This window comes from Ursus maritimus, unplaced genomic scaffold (assembly GCF_017311325.1).
Source record: "Ursus maritimus isolate PB19 unplaced genomic scaffold, ASM1731132v1 scaffold_7, whole genome shotgun sequence".
Classification (NCBI taxonomy): domain Eukaryota; kingdom Metazoa; phylum Chordata; class Mammalia; order Carnivora; family Ursidae; genus Ursus; species Ursus maritimus.
In genome coordinates, this window is record NW_024426885.1 from 42975850 (window position 1) to 42995003 (window position 19154).

The 19154-nt window shown below is 40.2% G+C and overlaps 1 long non-coding RNA gene and 1 pseudogene across 4 annotated transcripts in view; both read right to left on the minus strand.

Moving 5' to 3' along the window:
• The window catches only part of LOC103667875, a 309854-nt gene that overhangs the window by 124409 nt on the left and 166291 nt on the right, over nucleotides 1–19154 (minus strand). The gene's annotated exons all lie outside the window — the stretch shown is intronic.
• LOC121101290 lies at nucleotides 7096–11652 on the minus strand (annotated as a pseudogene).

A 19154-nucleotide genomic window follows, 5' to 3' on the forward strand; every position in this document is an offset into this window, starting at 1 on the left:
TAAGTAACCAGCACCCTCCTTTAAGTCATGGTGCAGGTCATAATATTTTTCCTAACACTGATCCAACCGCTCACAATGAGTGAATGACAAGCAAGGAGGCCAAATATCCATTGAACTTTCAAGTAGACACTGATTGGAGAAGGAGACTGAAAGCACTCATTTTAGCCCTCACCACCATGGATGTCATTTTCCCTCGGAAGTCCTCTGCCCACATCTGAGGAAAAGCATTCGCAGTATGTTTTCAGAAGAGCACCATCAGAGGCTCTCTTCCTGGGGCAATGTGCAGCCAAAAGTTAGAGCCTTAGAAGTGAAAATCTCAGCTACCTTCTCTTTGAATTTTCTTCTACTTTTATCTCTGGTAATAATGGAATGGATTTGTAAATAATGACAGAAATCAGAAAAGCCTGGGACGAGGGCAAGCCATCACTCCATCTAGCTTAAAGGAAACACGTGGTCACTTAGACTGGTGTAATATTCTTGGTAGGGTTTAGGCTAAATGGTTGGGCATGAAAAGGGGTCAAGATAAAATCAGTTGACAGAACAAAATGATTCCGAGTTGAAGTACAGAAGTCAGGGCTGATAAAAATGAAAAGGCCATCTCTGGAGCAACTTGCACTAAAAGCATCAGGGACTGTTCCCCTAATTGTTATTGCTGCGGGAATGGGATTTTGTAGAAACTGCTGCCTTATTTTCCTTCTGATAGTTTTGTTCTTCTCTGCTTTGTTTCTAGGGTAAGCCATGGCCCCTTTTCTTGGTCACCACCCTGTTCTCCCTCTAGTCTTAATATCCGCAGCCACAATCTATTTCCACACTCCCGTGAAGTAAACTGTCACAGAGAGTTGGTGGTTTTGTTGTGTTGGGGACAGAAAAATAATGTTAAATATGCCTCTTTCTGAAAAAAAAAAAAAAACAGTATATTACTCTAGCACCTGGAATAATTGTCCTAGGATGTTCCAATTTCCCATTCCAATCTCTGTGACAGCCCATCTGCTTGGCACCTTCCTCCAGGAACACAGGGAGCCACCCCTCAGAAAAGGCTTCTTCCAATGCAGAGATCACAAGGAAGGCTTTAGCGGAGTCTCTCACACATCCATTGCTATTGTCTTTGATCATAAAAAGGTAATTGTCAAAATTCCATATGTGGGTATCTTCTAGAAGTTTCCTGGGTACATGCCGCATCAGTTCTGAAACCTCTGATTCTCCCCATATCGTTCCAGTTAAGAAAAGGAAAACTTATGTTTGGGAAAAAATAGAAATAATAAGTTATGACTGTTAACTATCATTCTCAAGTAAATCACCTCAAGATACGTGTGCTTCCTTTTTTCCAGAAGATGTTTCATATTATTTCTACAAACATAACATGTCATGCTGGCAAAATTCACATTTGAAATGTCTGCTTAAATGTGTGCCAACACCTTGTTTAATATTTCTATAAAAGAACAGAAAGAAAGAGCTGCACCTTGAATCTACCTCAAGTGGATCTTGGGAGTTTTGATTTTACATCATTGCTGCCAATCATTTCTGTTCCAGAGGAAACTATTAAAGGAGTTGGAAAAATCCCACTGTTGAAGCTTTCCACGGTTATAGTCAAACTTTCCATTCTGACTCTTCCTAGAAAATAAATACTTGAAACAAAAGAACCTTGCAAAGTACAGGGAGAACTGAAACTGATAGGGGGTTATCAGAAATGGTAGGAATATTGGTTGGATTGGACAATGCAAAGGCAATCATTGGAAAATGCAAAGGTAATCATATGAGCTCTTAACTAATCTCTAAGCTCTTGTTCTCTTAAGTCCATCTCATTGTTCATCACATACAAAGAAAAATTAGACCAGCACTAAAAACTGGAGCCATCCTGATTTTGGCAAATACCTAAAAGAAGGAATAAATTCTAGGTCCTGAAAGAACCATGGGCTTGGTGCTCTGGAACCCAAAGATGATCCTCGTGTTTCTCCACCTTTTCGCCAACCTGCAAATATCTTAAACTTCTGGGACTTTCTACATACAAATTGTCATACTTTCCCCTTATGTAACAAAAAAATAATAATAATAATGGTCCAGTAAGAGACACATATACGTGAACAATGCTCAGATGAGCTCAAGCATCTCCTGAGCATTCTGTTAACCATCCCTGTGTTCAGATTGATTTATGGGCCTCAGGTCCATCATTTCCTCACCATTAGCCATCATTAGACCATTATGACTCCCCATAGTCCCTCAGCTTACTGCTTCCAGGGAGGAGGTGCAATCTTGCCCAGCTGTGTTGAGCTCGTTTTCACTACCAATTTTCTGACAGAATCTATGAGTAATGTCACATTTCATGCTATTCCAATAAAAACATTTGCTCCTTGTCATGGCTAGTAAAGAGCTTGATGAAGAAACTATACAGAGTCCCCAAGGAGGCAAAAGGTGACTGAGGGACTTTGTCACGAGAAAAATTGAGTACCTGTCTAGGCTGACACAGCAGATCAGAACAAAGAAAAAAGGAATGAAGTAATCAGGTCATGACCCAAAGACTTTTAGACATTCATTCATTTACCCAACAATATATTTTGAGCCCCTACAATGTGCCAGACACTGTGCAAATAGAATTGTCATGTCTGTTGGACACAATCCCTTGGAGCCAGAAGGTCTGGGATCTGCTCCATGTTTCCACTTTACTGAGCTGTGCAACCTAATAAAAATTGCTTAACTTTGTGAGGTTCCTGGCTTCTAATCTTCTCATCTACATAATGGTTATTTGTTTTGTAATATCTCTGTGTAATAATTTATATAATATAATCTACATAGTAATCATCTAGGTCTTAATTTATTGATAGAAATTCATGGAGAATGGCATAATTGGAAGAATTTAGAAAAATATTTTTATATATGTATTGTGTATGTATATATCTATATCTGTATCTATATCTATATATACATATGGGGGGGAATGGACTCTTAGGAGGACATTTTCCTATGTACACACCCATCTACTCACTGTAGCAGAAAGGCAGGTCCTCACGGCATTCAGCTAACACATAAGTGTCATCTCCACATCGCCATACTCATGAACCAAACACAAAAGTCAACTGGACACTAGGCAAAGTAATGGAAGCAGTCAGTTCTCTAGAGCATAATTATAAGCATTATGCTCAGGTGATACTGAGACATTAAGAAATGTGCCTGAAGCATCCAGAAGAAGGCACTGTCAATCAGTAGAAATCTCTAAAACCATCCCATCAGTTTCTATTTAGAGTCACTAAGAAAAGTTGAATATGCTGATGCTTCACTGCATTAGCCTCTCTGCATTAGCCTCCAATATATTGTTATTGTCTCTTTGAGGCTTCGGACTCCATTTATATGAAAATTGCAGGAACTTCAGATAAAGTAACCACAGCGCTTACTCAGTATACTCCATACAGGTTGCCTCACATTCCTTCATAGATCCCATTAGTAGTGTCTCAAGGTGGAAATGGGATGCCTAGAACTCCAATAATTCTCCAATCCTCAAATGGCTACCATGAGGGAATCTACTCTCGATAATTACCAAGAACACACACCATGAAATGCCCTCTGTAGCCACCGACCAGGGCTCTGTTTCCAAGCACCCAGTCTGTTCTTCCATTATGGTTCTAGAACGATGTGACCTTCGTTGCCCCTCTAATTCATGTGCTGGCCAAAAAGCTGTCCAAGGAGCTTGCTTAATGCTCCATTTTCCCTGAACTCCACTCTGGTTATATCTGATGTTGGTTGTGGGTTCCTCATGAGAGGGAGGCATTCCCAGGCCCATTTCTTAGGACCCACAAATATCCTTGATAAAGAATAAGTCAAAAACATTTGCAGAATGAGTTGATCCAAAAATTAAGAGAGGAATCGTGGAGTCTCTCCAGCCCAATTCCCCAGCCTTCTTTCACCAAAGCCCCTCTGTGGGCTCAAGAACTCCATCTTGTTCCTGAGACCGTGTTAGAACTCTCTTAAGAATGAAGGACAAAGAAAAGATGAAATAAAGTGAAGAATGAAGGGCAAAATGGGTGAAGGTGGTCAAATGTACGGACTTCCAGTTAGAAGATAAATAAGTCCTAGGGATATTATGTACAGTGTAATGACTATAGTTAACAATACTTCACTGTATATTGGAAAGTTGCTAAAAGAGTAGATCATCAAAGTTCTCATCACAAGAAAAAATGTTTCTAACCATGTGTGGTGATGGATGTTAACTAAACTTACTGAGGTAATCATTTTGCAATATATACATATATATACATATATCAAATTACTATGTTGTATGCTGAAAACCAATACAATATTATATGTTAGCTATATCTCAATTTTTTAAAAAAAGAGTGAAGGTTGGAAGTGATGGTATTTTAAGTTTCCCCTTAAAATTTCCTACTAATATTATCTATCTTCCTGTATGTCACCTCAGCCTCACACTCTTGCAAAGGATCAGAATAATAGACTAATGATCCTTTCTCCCCAGGAGATAATTAGAATTTAAAACTAAGACAATTCAGATTGCTTTGGAATGCTCCATGTAGGGCAGGAGGTCTGTGAGCAGTATTTTTGGTAACAGGCCCACCTGCTGGGCCATCACAGCTGGTTTGGCTAGAGGGGTCCATCTCAACTTCTGAGGGCAAGTGAAGCCAAGGTAGAATTACTTACATATTATCTTGTTCTGTCCAATACTCCTGTGACCCTGCTCCGTACTTCCAAAACATATGCCCCTGTTTTCCTGACAAGATTTCACATGTTTTTAAAAAAATCTATCGAGAAATAGTCTGAATTTGCAGAGTTCTTGCTTGATCATGATTTGCAGTTATTAACTTCTTCCCATGGTTAAGCACTGCACATCACCCCTCACCCATCCAGCCCTCCCACTAGCACCCCACCACTCCCAGATCTGTCAGCTTCCTTCCTTTCTCCAGGCCTACAGTGACATCAACAGCACATACAAGGTGTGCCAGTCTTTCCTGGGAACCAGTAATGACGTGAATTCTCAAACTCCTTGATTCTATGACCTCATCATGCCAGTCTGATGTTCTTCATGGCCATAATATTGACCAAGAGAGGGTGTTTATGAAAGAAATGATTACTTTAAACCTCCATTTTATGCTCATTCCCCACGTGTTGGTGAGGACCAAAGCCATTTGGCAGCACTGATTTATGGCAACGCTTCTCTAGCTTTTAGCTTGCATAAGAATTATCTGGGGAGGGCCACTGGGGTAGCTCAGTTGGTTGAGTGTCCAATTCTTGATTTCAGCTCAGGTCATGATCTCAGGGTCATGAGATCAAGCCCTGCATCAGACTCCGAGCTGGCTTGGAACCTGCTTAGGATTCTTTCTAAGAAAAAAAAAAAAATCTGGGGATTTTGTTACAAATGATGAGTCTCTACTCTCAGAATCTCTGAGCCTTGGTGGTCCCCCAAATATGGGTATATCAGGAGTTTCTGAGGGAGGTACTCTGTGGACCACACTTTGCAAAATACTGGATTACAGCTAAGGGAAAAGTTTGACTTTATGATTTCTTCTTTAACTGATACTGGTTTGGGGTTCTCTTCTTTTGTACTGCCTTTATCTGGTATTGGTATCAGGGTAATATTAGCCTCATAAAATATATGGGGAAGTATTCTCTTTTTTGCTATTTTATGGGATAGAGTATGTAGTATTGGTTTAACTATCTTTTAAATATTTACTAAAATTTTACAGCAAAGACATCTAGCACTACAGATTTCTTTGGGGAGAACTTAAAAATTCAATTCCCTTGGGGCATCTGGTGGCTTAGTCAGTTAAGCATTGAACTCTTGGTTTCAGCCCAGGTCATGATCTTGTGGTGATGGGATCAAGCCCTGCATTGGGTGTCAGGCTCTACGCTGATTGCAGAGTCTGCTTCAGATTCTTTCTCCCTCCTCCTCTGCTCTTCCCCCATCCCTGCTCGCTTGTGCACTCTCTCTCTTGCTCAAATAAATAAATAAAATCTTTTTTAAAAATTCAATTCCTTTAATAGTCATAGGGCTATTCAAATTATCTATTTCATATTGAGTGAAGTATGGACGCTTGTGTTTTTCTAAGAATTAGTCCATTTCATTTAAGTTATCACATTTATGTGTGTTGAGTTGTTCATGGTATACCTGTATACATTAGTTTTCTATGACTCTGTGGCAAATTACCACAAACTCGTTTGCTTGAAACAGCAGAGATTTATTTTTTCATTCTTCTGGAGAAAATCAGTTCAACATCAGTTTCACATGACCAAAATAAATTGTCACCTGAGCCATGCTCTGACAGTTCTAGGGAACAAGCCATTCCTTGTCTTCTAGCTTCTGATGACATTACCTGACATAAGGCCACATCACTCCCTCTCTGCCTCTGTGGTCACATTGCCTACTCCTCTTCTGTGTGTATCCAATCTCCCTCTGCTTCTCTGTTATAAAAATACATGTAATGGCATTTAGGGCCCATCTGAATAATCCAAGAAAATGTCTCCTTCTTGATCATTAATTTAATCACATCTACAAAGAACTTCTTCCAAATAAGGTAATATTTACAGGGTCCAGGGATGAGGACATGATATCTTTGAGGCTACCATTCAGCCTACCATACCTTATTATCCTTTTGATGCTTGAATGGTCTTTATGGTCCCTTGTTTCATCCTCGATATTGGTAATTTGTGTCTTCTCTCTCTCAATCTCTCAATCTCTCTGTCAGTCTTATAGATGTTTGTCAATTACATTCAGTTTTTCAAAGAACCAGCTCTTTGTTTTATCTACTATTTTCAATTTCATTGATTTATTCCTTTACACTGTTTTTCCTTCTTATTACTTGCTTTACGTTTACTTTTCTACTCTTTTTTCTAGGTTCTTGAGATAGGAGTTTGAATTATTAATTAGAGATTTCCTATTTTCTTATATGTGTATCCAGTGTTATAAATTTCACTCTCATTATTGCTTTATCTGTGTTTTACAAGTTTTGTACTTTTGTTTTCATAGTTCAATATACTTTTTAATATTCTTTGAGATATCCTCTTTGATCCATTGAGTATTTAAAAGTATGTTGTTTAGTTTCCAAGTACTTGGAAATATTCCCTTTATCTTTCTGATATTGATTTCTAGTTTGATTTTATTGTAGTTAAGGAGCTTGCTCTGTATAATTTCAATTCTTTTCAATTTGCTGAAGTTGGTTTGATGGCCAATGATACGTTCTACCTTGTATGTATTCCAGGAACACTTGGAAAAATGTACAATCAATTGTTGTTGGGTGTAGTATTCAATGAATGTCAGTTAGTTCCTATTGTTACCAATGTCGTTGAGTTCCTCTAAGCCCTTGCTGATATTCTGTTTTATCAATTGTTGAGAGAAGGGTATTAAAGTCTCCAACTGTAATTGTGGATTTGTTAGTTCTCCTTCCAGTTCTACTTTGCTTCACAGAATTTGTAGTTCTATAGCTTGGTGCCTAATATTTAAGACTATTACTTCTCTTGGTATATTGACTCATCGTTTTTTTAAATTTTTTTCAGTTTTATACTTTATCTGACAATCAGCAATTAGTTCTCATCCACAGTAACTATCTGTAGATCTTTTAAGGTGGTGCATAGGTAACCAATGTATAGAGCTTGTTTGGTGAATTTTCATCCTTGGTATGTTTTCTGGACAATTGCACACAGATACGGTATGGAACATTACTTATACTTTGGCCCAGGCAGCTTTGTTCAACCTGGTATCAATGCGCACATCTGGAGTTCCCATCTCCTTCATGGCAAATTTCCAGATCTCTTTGAGAGCCCAAGGGGCACACTTCTTGAAACTCACTCCATGCATGTGCTTGTGAATATTGATGATGTATTCTCTGATTACTACCTCATTGATGGCAGAATGGCCCTTCTTCTCACCATGCTTCTTTATGGAAGCCATTCTACCAGGCCCCGGGTGAAAAGGAAGAGGGTACGTCATTTCATAATGCCCTTCACAGTCCCTGGCAATTTTCTTTGCTTTAGAACTCTATTTTATCTGATATAATATAGTCACTCTTGCTTTCTTTTGATTTATGTTTGTATGATGTATCCTTTAGCATCCTCCTATTTTCAACCTGCCTATATCACTGTATTTGAAGTGAGCTTCTTGTAGACAGCATATGGTTGAGTATGGTTTTTAATCCACTGTGCAAAATTATGTTTTAATTGGTATATTCAAATAATTTGCATTTCATGTAATTATTGATTTGTTGGGACTTAAGTCTACCATTTTATTTTTATTTTATGTTTGTTCTCTCTAATTTTTATTTCTGTTTTCTTCTGTGGTCAATTGAACATCTTTAGAATTCTATTTTGATTTGTCTTTAGGGTGTTTGAGTATATATCTTGTTCAGTTTCTTTTAGTGATATTCTACATAATACTAGTATTACTAATATTACTCTATTACATATATATGTGTGTGTTTATATATATATTTGGATCAGTGGCTATTGAACCCAAGTTCTAACTGTTCAGTCTCCTTCCTGGGTTGCCTTCTGATGTGTTGGCTCAATGGATCTTGTCATTGGAGTTTATACCTAGGCTGTGATAGTCCTCCCACCCACTCTGCCACATACACTGTTGAACAACTCTTCTTCACCCAGGATTGCACACATCTCTCTCCTTGATGTTCCACTTCTTTAAAAGTACAATTTGAAACATTTTAATCTTAGTTCGTTAATGAATCTGATTCCATCAAATATGACATTTTCATAGGAACCAGTCCCACTCTCCAGTGAAATGAAAGTATCCTGATATTGAGGTTATGGTAAACTTGCTGTCTCCTTAGGAGTCCCCTCACCTCTTTGCTTCTGCATTTGCCTCTGACTTACCAAACTCCAAAGAACTATAAGTAAGCCACAATTGCATACATATTAACTTGGGTAACCCTGAAGCAGAAATAGAACCAAAATGCATGACTAATTCTGGTGAGTCAATAAATGGAAAGCCAGGTAGGAAGTAGAGTGGGAGAATGTGAGAGCTGGTGGCTTAGAGGGGAAAGAGGTTTTAGGTGATATATGGAGAATTCTAGAAAAGTGACTTGGTTAACAGAGGGATTGTTTCAAATCATGTTAAAGGTCATTTCATTTCTAAACCGATACATTTTCACAATTTGACTATTCATCTTGACTTGAGCGTAGACAATATTTGGAAAGGCAAATTTCAGAGGAATGTGATTTAATTGTTTGTCAGATTAGGCCAGTATCCAAAATGTCATTTGCTGCTCTATCCTGCCAACTAGAGCTAGTTTCATACTCGGAGGACTTTAATATCAGGGCCTAGGAAGATTGGCACCTCCCAAGATCTGAAGTGGCTCAAAGGGGATTTTCTCCTGGACACATGAACTTCATTAGGTAGCCTGCCTCTCTGTAGTTGTCAAATACAGGTACCACGTGGGGTATTTGCCTTCCTGCTTCTTCCAGCCTCAACCTCAGTGAAAATCAAACCAATAAATAAATAAAGGTCTGAGTCAAATTTCAACAGCATTTCCAGAGAAATCTTTCAGTTTATTTGATACTGGCTGTGTTTATAGTATAGCCTGTTTTTTTTTTTTTTCCTTCTCCTGTTTAGTTTCCAGGTAATCTTAGATTTAAATGTTGGTCTAGGGACTTAACAGCACCTCTGCGCTTCATGTATAAATTGCAGCCACAAGATCCCTCACCCTTCTGTTCCTCCTGCCTTCTAACGAGCTAAGAATGGGAAACAGATGCAATTTTCAGACTCTTTCATGCTGTGACGCTTCAGCTGAAAATGACATCCAGAAAAAGGTTGTGTTCTGATCATAATAAATGTGTTACAGAAGGAAGATGAAGCTACAGTCTCATGCATTGTCTGTGAAGTATACTACATAAATTTTCTCTATAACTATTAGCCTTCATTTTAATGTTTCTTTTCATTAGCTCTCCTGGGCAAAGAAAGCTGGAACACTTAAAGCCAAGTTAATGCAGAATGTTTAAGCCATGTTGCTAGGAGCCAGTGTCCTGAGGATATTGATTGAGTCGTTACCACCAAGTATTCCTCTGGCACTGAAGCAGCAGATTTGACTTTGAGCACTTACAAGAAGCGTTTTTGGATGTGACCCCTTTCACCTGATAGGTTAAAGTCCAAGAGTTACAGTACTGGCATTAGAATAAAATAAACTAGAGTAAATGTAAACATGTTACATATGAATAAAAGAGGAAGAAGGATGATAGATGATAGATAGATAGATAGATAGATAGATAGATAGATAGATAGATAGACAGACTGAACTTAGGTCGAATATATTCAAGAACAAATATATCATCAGCAGGTTCAATAAAATCTTGCAGAGTATGCAAAATACAGGGCCATAGTGATCAATAAGTAATAAAGGCTTGAGCTAAGTTTGCAGACCTAAAAACAGGTGAGTTTTCATGCTTATCTTGATCAGTTCAGCAAGAATCCATGGAAGAGTTATTATTTCAGGATCTGCTTACAAGCATTGTAATAGCATGGAGGATGTGTTTGGGATAAGTTACCAAGTCAGAGGAACATGACATAAATTCATTTATGAAATGTCAAAAGGGTTAGGCTGAGTTGTGGTTTAAGAGACATGCAGAATTAGGTGAAGATCAAACTATGGCTCATAAAGGTACACGACTCAGTGGCTATCCAGACAGTATGGTTAAAAATTCTGGAAAACAAACAAACAGGTTACTTTATGTCCCAAGCAGCTTTGGAGGCATAGCTCATCTAGTTCATGCCATTCGGTATGCTTAAGTCCGGCTATGTCCAGAGACTACCCTTCATGGAATGAAGGCACGGGAAACTTAGTCTTTGTTTTACTGAGTTATTGGTGTTCTGACAAGCCTAGCTGGACTTGTTTAGAAGACCAGGATCAGAATCTAGGACTCTCCAAATCCAGGGAGTCAGCATTTGTGTATCATTCAAGTCATTCATGGCCAGTTCAGAATCTTTTAGAAGCACAATGGTGAAGACAAAGGACTCTGAGTCTGAAGTCTAGATTCTAGTCTCATTTCCGTGATTATCAGATGTGTGCTCTTGGACAAATTATTCCACATATATGCCTCAATATCTGAATCTAGGAAATGTGGAGTTTGTTCTCCGTTAGCATTTTGTAAACAGTCTTCCAAAAGCCATTTGTTCAGTGGCTTGTGAGAGATTACACTCAAAGATGGCCACAACAATTCCTTCTTCCATTCCATGTGCCCTTTTGCAGTGTGAGTGTCGGCTCTTCCATCGAGTGTGGACATTAATTTATGTGTCCCTTGAATATTGCCTGGCCTTGAGACTTGCTTTGTTTAATATTATAGAGCAGATGTGATATTGTTGGACTTAAAGTCTAGGCCTTTAGAAGCTTTGTAGTTTCTGTTGTTTGCTCTATTAAAACACTGCCCTGAGCCCACATTGTAGGGAAGCCTTTAGGGGGATGAAAAACCATGCGGAGGGCCAGGCCATCTTGTACCTGCCAACACAGAAATTCACAGCACTGTGAAAAATAACCCATCATTTTAATGAAGCCACTACATTTTGGGGGGACTCATCATTGAGCAATAGGTAGCTGAAATGGTATTCTATAGAAATGTGATTTCTACTATCAAATAAGTTTGGGTGAAGATCAACTTAACAATGTAAATAGGTTTCTCAAACTGGAATGTCAGAACTTTGAATATGCTAACATTGATTTAAAACACGAAATTGTGAGAGAGATTTGTATGCCGTGTCTGCCAGACTTCTTTAATCACAGAATATTGTTTTTCCTAGAAAACTGTTTAATCACTTGTGAATCAGTTTGAGAAACGCTGATGTAGTTGAATTCCAAAGGCCCTGCCAGCTCTAGCATTCGAAAAATCTGCAAATGAAGCAAGGAGTGTTTTGGTCACTATTTCTTCTTGATTATCTTGATGACAAGAAAACTCATTCTCTAGTTGGTTGCTACCAAATTTCATTATTCACTTCCACTGAAACCATTTTTTAATCAATTAATGGAAGAAAGCAGTATCAGAATTATTAATGAGCAATTAAATAGAGATTAAAGAGCTATTAACCTGCAGCTTGGTGGTGGAGACTCGGCTGTCAGGTGGTGTGGGAGCCTGATGAATGTAGACCCACAAGAGACTGTCACAATGATGAAACAAGCAAAGAACAGGCTAATAGATTTATCTATTTCTTCTTGGCAGATTGTAATAGGATATGAAATTGTCCTGCTGATCTAGGGATCTATAGAAAGCCCTTCATAAAAAGAATGTGATTAGAACAAGACAAACTGTACTCTATACTCCATATGCTCACAGACTAGTCACATGATCAAAGTGTGTGCATATGATGCTTGTGTGCGAGTATGTGTGACAGCAGGTATGGGTGAGTGTGTCTGAAAGGATCATCTTTCATACTGATTAAATGCGGCCTCTCTGTGTATATTTATGTTGATCAGAGTGTTCCTGACTTAGTCTATGTGTATTTGTGTGGATGTCTATGTATTTTCTTGTGTATTCACACAGTCGTATCTGTGCAGGCAAGCGTGCATGCACACACATGGCTGGGCAGGATGTGACTGATAATGATCCGTCATTCTCTGTGCACCTGGAGGACATAATACAAGGTGACAGGAATAAACCAGAGGGAAGGGAAGGGGGCCAGCATGGCACAGCGATTTGTTGAGGTCAGTACACTGCTTAAGTGACTTCACTGAGGGGAAGCTCTGCCTTTGTCTGGGGGCAAGCGAACTGGTTCCCTGTCTTAGCCAGTAAGGAAGATCATAGAGACAGCAAATAGAAATGGACCAATAAGGAAACACACACCAGGAATCAGATCAGCAAATTCATTCATCTCTTGGCTCTGACTGGTCCAATATCTTCTTTGAGATAGAAAGTTAAGAACTATAAATAAAGCTTTTTTTTTAATAGCTTAAATGGTAAAGAAAAATTCCTCAATTTTCTCCCTACTTGATATTTGCCCCAGGCAAATTACTACTCATTTATGGGTTGTTGTTGTTGTTGTTGTTGTTTTGATAAATCAACCCAATCCAAACACATTTGGGTTCCCATCATTCAGTAATTTCTAAACTCTGGAATTTATAGTGTGGCACGGAGGCTCTCACTCTTAAGTAGTTTGTGGCATTTATTGAGTAGTGTCAAACCCTCCATTCACATTTTACATGCATTGTCTTATTTAATCTTCATAACAGGTGAATTGGTAGTATTATTATGCCCACTACACAGAGGGGGCAAGTAGGGTATGGAGAAGTTCAGAAGCTGGCCCATGGCCACATATCTGAGCAGATTTCAACTCACAGCTATAGTGGATTGACCCCAAAACCCATGCTTATGATAACTGCACCATATTGGTTCTTTTAAAGGGAAAATTACTCAAGCTCTTTACCTGTCATCTCTGACCCTTGGGGTCAGAACATGGGCATGGAAGAACTTTAGTTTGGTTCCTTGGGCCTAATGAAAAATCTTCTGGCTTCCTTCCATCATTCTTATTCCCCAAGGGCATTTTGAGCAAAACAAAACTGTGGGCTCCTAATACACACACCTGGAAGTAAGGAGCAGTAGTCTTCCTGGCTTGAATGGTTCCCTGAACTCTGTTTCAAGCCCATCTACCAGAGAAGGAGGATACGTCTTGCTCCAGAACAATGACTAGATAGGTCTGGGAAAGAGCAACTGGGAACAGGTCACTAGGTTCCATGACCCCAAGCAACAGTGTCTTGTGTCCTCTGGTAGCTAAAACAGTAGTTATGACAATGACAATGACTCCATTTTAACCAAAAAATCCCAGAAATATTCCTTCTGGATCAACACTGTCCATGACTTTTAATGGGGCAAAAATCAGCTGCTATGATCTGAGGAACTTGGCACAAATACTAGCATGTTTATCTGAGAATTTTTACCTTTTCAAATATATGGGTAGGTAGGCTATGAAGCCTCCAAGAACATCATGGGATTATTAAAAATTCACGTCTGTAGAACGTTTTGAATTGGCCCTTGATTGCCCTCTTCCTTTGATTGCAAAAGGTGATGAAGGGTGCCTGGCTGGCTCAGTTGGTAAAGCGTGTGACTCTTGATCTCAGGGTCATGAGTTCAAGCCCCACATGGGGGTGTAGAGTTTACTTAAAATAAAATTTTAAAAGTTTTTAAAAGAGAAAGTGATGAGATAATAAAATTAGCATGAATCTGTGGTCCTGAGTTCCCAGTCTTCCTTCATATGAAACTCACAACTTGTAGCCAAATGGGGGAAATGCATTATTGAGTTGACTTTCAAGGGAGAAAGAAAGGTGCCAGCATGTATCAAACACCTGTATCATGCCAATTACTATGATACCATCTCCACACATGTTACTTTACTTAATGCTCATAACAGACCTAGGTGATAGATATGATCATCTCTATTTTAATTTTTTTAAAGTAGGCTCCATGCCCAGCATGGAGCCCAACACAGGGCTTGAACCCACAACCCTGAGATCAAGACCTGAGCTGAGATCAAGAGTCAGATGCTTAACTGACTAAACCACCTAGGCGCCCCCAATCATCTCTATTTTATAATTGAAGGTCCAAGGCATTAAGAAAACTTCCCAATGCTTTGCAGTTGGTAAGAGGCAAAACCTGACACCAACATCAGTATATTCTTCCCTCTTCCCCACTCTACATCTGCCTAATCTAGGTCAATGTTATTGTTCATAAATGGTTTATAAAGAGGAGACTTCCCCAAACACATACATGCCCATTACCTCACTACCACGGGTGAACTTTGAAATTGGGGGAAGACAAAATGGCACACTCAGGAACATAAAGTTAGTCAAACAGGCTGGTCCAGTGAAGTAGTAATTTTTGTGGAAAAAGGGAAATGATCTAAAACAGAACAGACTGAAGAAAATCCTCCTTTTTTTTTAAATAAAGGGTGGGTCTTGTCTTCTGTATCTGGTTAATAAGATGAGACTCATGACTACCTCCGGCCTTTGTCTTGGTATAACCAAGGGGGAGGCATGAAGGAGCTTCAGAGAAAGAATGTCTATGCAGCAAGACTCTAAAGCATGCCTACAAATGTAGATCTTGGACTGAGACAACAGCTACCCCCTGTTTATCCACATGAGGGCCAATCAGGTCATGAATGTAGGAGCCATGGGCCTTGGGAATTAGAGCTCCTGCTGGAAATCAAGACTGTCACTGGCATTTCCCTGTACATACATCCTGCCCCCATGGTGGGGGAAGTGTCAGGACAGTGATCAAGGATTTGGACATCTGGCATTCTCTCACCATGGATTTATAATCTTGCTTTATATGGGAGGAAATTGAGGGTTCTTAGAGATAAATCCCATGAAACCAGTAAGTGATTGCACCAGCACTGCACCCAGTCTGACTCTAAGGTCCATTATGCTTTTTGCCACGCCCTCCATTTTGAGAAGGGTCTGGCAATAGGTTATCATGACTACTCTAGGACATGAACTGAGTCATTATGTTCCATGGCAGGATACAAAATTAAGTCTTGTCCCTGCCCTCCAACAGCTCCTGATCTAGTGGGAAAGACTCACTAGAGTAAAAACCAAACCATGAAAAAGGGTATAACAAAGGCTACTACAGAGATGTCTGAGCATGAAAGACATTAGGTTTATATTCTCCTGGGAAGCATAAAAGCATGTTTTACTGTGAAAGCTAGTCTCTGAAGGAAGGGCATTTTCAGGAAATGGCACTGTGCAGGACCTTTCAAGCAGTGAGAATAATATGAACAATGAAGGACACATTCAGGAATAAGCAAGCTTTGGGGGCGGGGGCTGCAGCAGAGTGGAGCTGAGGAAAAAATATCACTGAATGTGAAATCAATATTAGCTGATAATAGAGAAGCTTCCATTCCAAGTGGTCTTGGAGTGTATTTCTTGCTTAGGACTATATTATTTGCATAATAGGGAGACCCAGAAAATCCCTGGAAAAGGAGCTTTAGGAACCTCTCCAGTATCCACATAAAGAGTGAACAGCACAGGTGGGGAATCAGAGCCTGGGAGTTCAGGAAGAAGTGTTCACTTATGTGAGGGTGAGAATGGTGGGTCTGCGGCTCGTTATCTTGCTCTGATATTTGTTTTTCTGCCACTTTGTGAGACACAGGCCCAAAAGCCCCAGTGTATGCCTTTTACAGGCAATGGTCCACAGCTGGGAGGTAGCGATTTTGCTAAACATCCAGATTAAATATTTAGGGCAGGATTACCAGGGAATGTGTCAGAATTTAAAATATAGAGTTGCGCAACGGAATCTCTATGTATTCCAAGTCACGGTGAGGAGTCAACAGAGAGCTCCTAAGACAATGGCTATAGCAAAGCAGAGGGGGGATGATTCTCCCCTCCCTCAGAATCTAAAGAGTCCTGATCATAGAATTCATTTTGCAGAAAGGAAACCCAACCATTGGGACAGCGGCCAGCTGGGGACATAACCCAAAAGAGGCTCCAAGATCTGCCTCACATGGTTCAGGTACTGGCACTCACAGTCTACTGCAGCCTGTTCCAGTGCCAGGATGACAATTTTGAGTTTCAGATCTAACTAAATCTAGTTAGTTCCCAGGCAGGCCTGGTTGTCTGTTCAGAGGCTCCTTCCCACTAGGAGATGGGTCAGGAATGGGTCCTCTTTGGACCCCAGCAGACAGGCAGTCTTCAAATCAGACACCCCAAGTGTATCCCAGCCTGGTTTCTGCCTACGTATTGGCTGAGTCCGGACTCCTGCCATGAACATTTGTCCAAGTCCCCTTGTCCTGTTGGCGTTCACTGTTCTTGGCCTCCCTCCACCCCACATGAAGGGCAGGTCTGGGTCTATTCGCCCTGACAGAAGCAGATTTGGTGGAGCCATGTCTCTACACCTTCTTACCGATTACCCCCATACTCCAAGGATCCTGCTATTTTGCCATACCTACCAGGTTAGACTCCTTGCTCACCACTACCAACCCATGCCAGCCCAGTGGATCCTAAGCTTTGAAAAATAATGTGTGTTAAGCTATAGTCTTTCCTACTGGGTCTTGATCTACGTTAGGATTTCATCCTACTCTTGACCCCACCAGACTTTACATCATCCCACCCCTAGTCATTTGGAGGCAGTGTGATCTTGGGTAAGTTAACAAACTTCTCTCTGTCCCAGTTTCCTATCTGTAAGTGTGGATAAATGATAACTCCGTCAGAGCACTGTCAGGATAATAATATCAAGTCTATAAAACTGTTGGACACAATGGCTGATCTAACACTGGCCATCCTCAGATAATGGGGGGTAGCTTGGAGAATGGCACTTCTGAGGGAGGGGATCAAATGTGTGGATGAGAGTAGAAAATATGGGGGCTACTTTTTTCTTTTTTTATCACTTTTTTAATAATATTTTTTATTATATTATGTTAGTCACCATACAGTACATCCCTAGTTTTTGATGTAAAGTTCCATGATTCATTACTTGCGTATAATACCCAGTGCACCATGCAATACATGCCCTCCCTAATACCCATCACCGGCCTATCCCATTCCCCCACCCCCCTCCCCTCTGAAGCCCTCAGTTTGTTTCCCAGAGTCCATAGTCTCTCATGGTTCATTCCCCCTTCTGTTTACCCCCCTTTCTTCTTCCCTTTCTTCTCCTACTGATCTTCCTACTTCTTATGTTCCATAAATGAGTGACACCATATGATAACTGTATTTCTCTGCTTGACTTATTTCACTTAGCATTATCTCCTCCAGTCCCATCCATGTTGCAGCAAATGCTGAGAAATAGTTCTTTTTTTTTTTTTTTCTTTTCAGGATTGATCTCCCTGCAAAATACTTAGCTTCAAGACTCTGGGTTGTGACCCACTTGAGAGACTGTATAGGCCAAGGTGGCCCAAGCCAGCTTTGGAGCTCACCCAACTCTGGATGGAGGGTGATGGTCTCTTTTCCATCTGCCTTTCACCCTTCCTGATGCTACCTATTTCTGGAGTGAAAAACTGCCAAATGGAAGGATAGGAACTGTGCTCCCAAACACAGGTATCTTTATAATTTAGGCTGTGTCACATGCCCTTTCTATCTGCTCCCATAATGCCCTGCACTTACTTCATCATGGGATTTTCATTGCTGCAATAGATTCTTATGATCTGCGTCCCTGCAACACTGTGATCTCCATGCAGGCAGGGTGCGTGTTGTTTTCCCTGCCACACCACGTGGGAGAAAACCTGGCACATAGTAGGGCTCACTGATCCCTTGTAGAAATGAATGCATGACGATTTAAAGGAAAGGGTCCAAGGGACTCCACAGGCAGGAGACTCAAAAAAGATGGAAGGCAGAATAACTACAAAGGCACTCTATAGCTCCTGATATCTTACCTCCGAGTTTCCAGAGAGCTGGTTAGGGTTTAGAGCAAACACGTTTCTCTCAGTGTTTTCCACAAGGCCTTATTCTTGCCCTTCCACAGTACCTTGGGAGCAACACTGGTCTTGCCCAAATAACCTCAGCTCTCCCTCTGACTCCATCCCTCTGCTCCATGTGAGACTTAGCAAAATAGTTTAACCTCAGCCTCATTCCTGTGAAATGCAACTAAGAGCACTCCTGTGCACGGCCCTATGGCCCTTGGGGGGTGAAACTGCATGAGGCCTGCCCTGCAGATGAAGACAGGGACAGATGACAAGGAGTACTAAGAGGACGGCACACGTCGTATTCTTCTCCATCTGCCTGAATTAATTTTTAATAAGGCAAACAATGAATGTTTGAGCTTCCTCCTAAAATATTTTGACTAGCAATTCCATGAGTGGGAAGGTTTTAACCAGGCTGTCTCCAAAATAGTAAGTAAAGAAAACAAAGTGAAACATGCTAATTTGGGAGAAAATTAAATCACAACATGGCTGACATCAAGCAATTTGATAAAATTCTAACATGTAAGAAGAGAGGGAAATTAGATTCCCAAACTTGTCCTGAAAGGATCCTACTCTACTTCCCTAGGATTTGGTTCCATTTGACAATCTGGGGTGCTAGGTTGTACCCTGTAGAATAAACAGTGTTTCATCAACATCTTCATATAGCAAGACCAAGTAACTCTAAAAACAAAGGTTCTGAACACACTGAGTCTCAGCAGGAATTTCTCCCTCGCCAGCTGACCTGCACTGAACTTCTTCATTCCAAAAAAGTCCTCAAACTCATCAGCAGTCCTGTTTCTTCTCCTATGTTTCTTCTCCTATGCTTATTCCAGTCTTTTCCTTT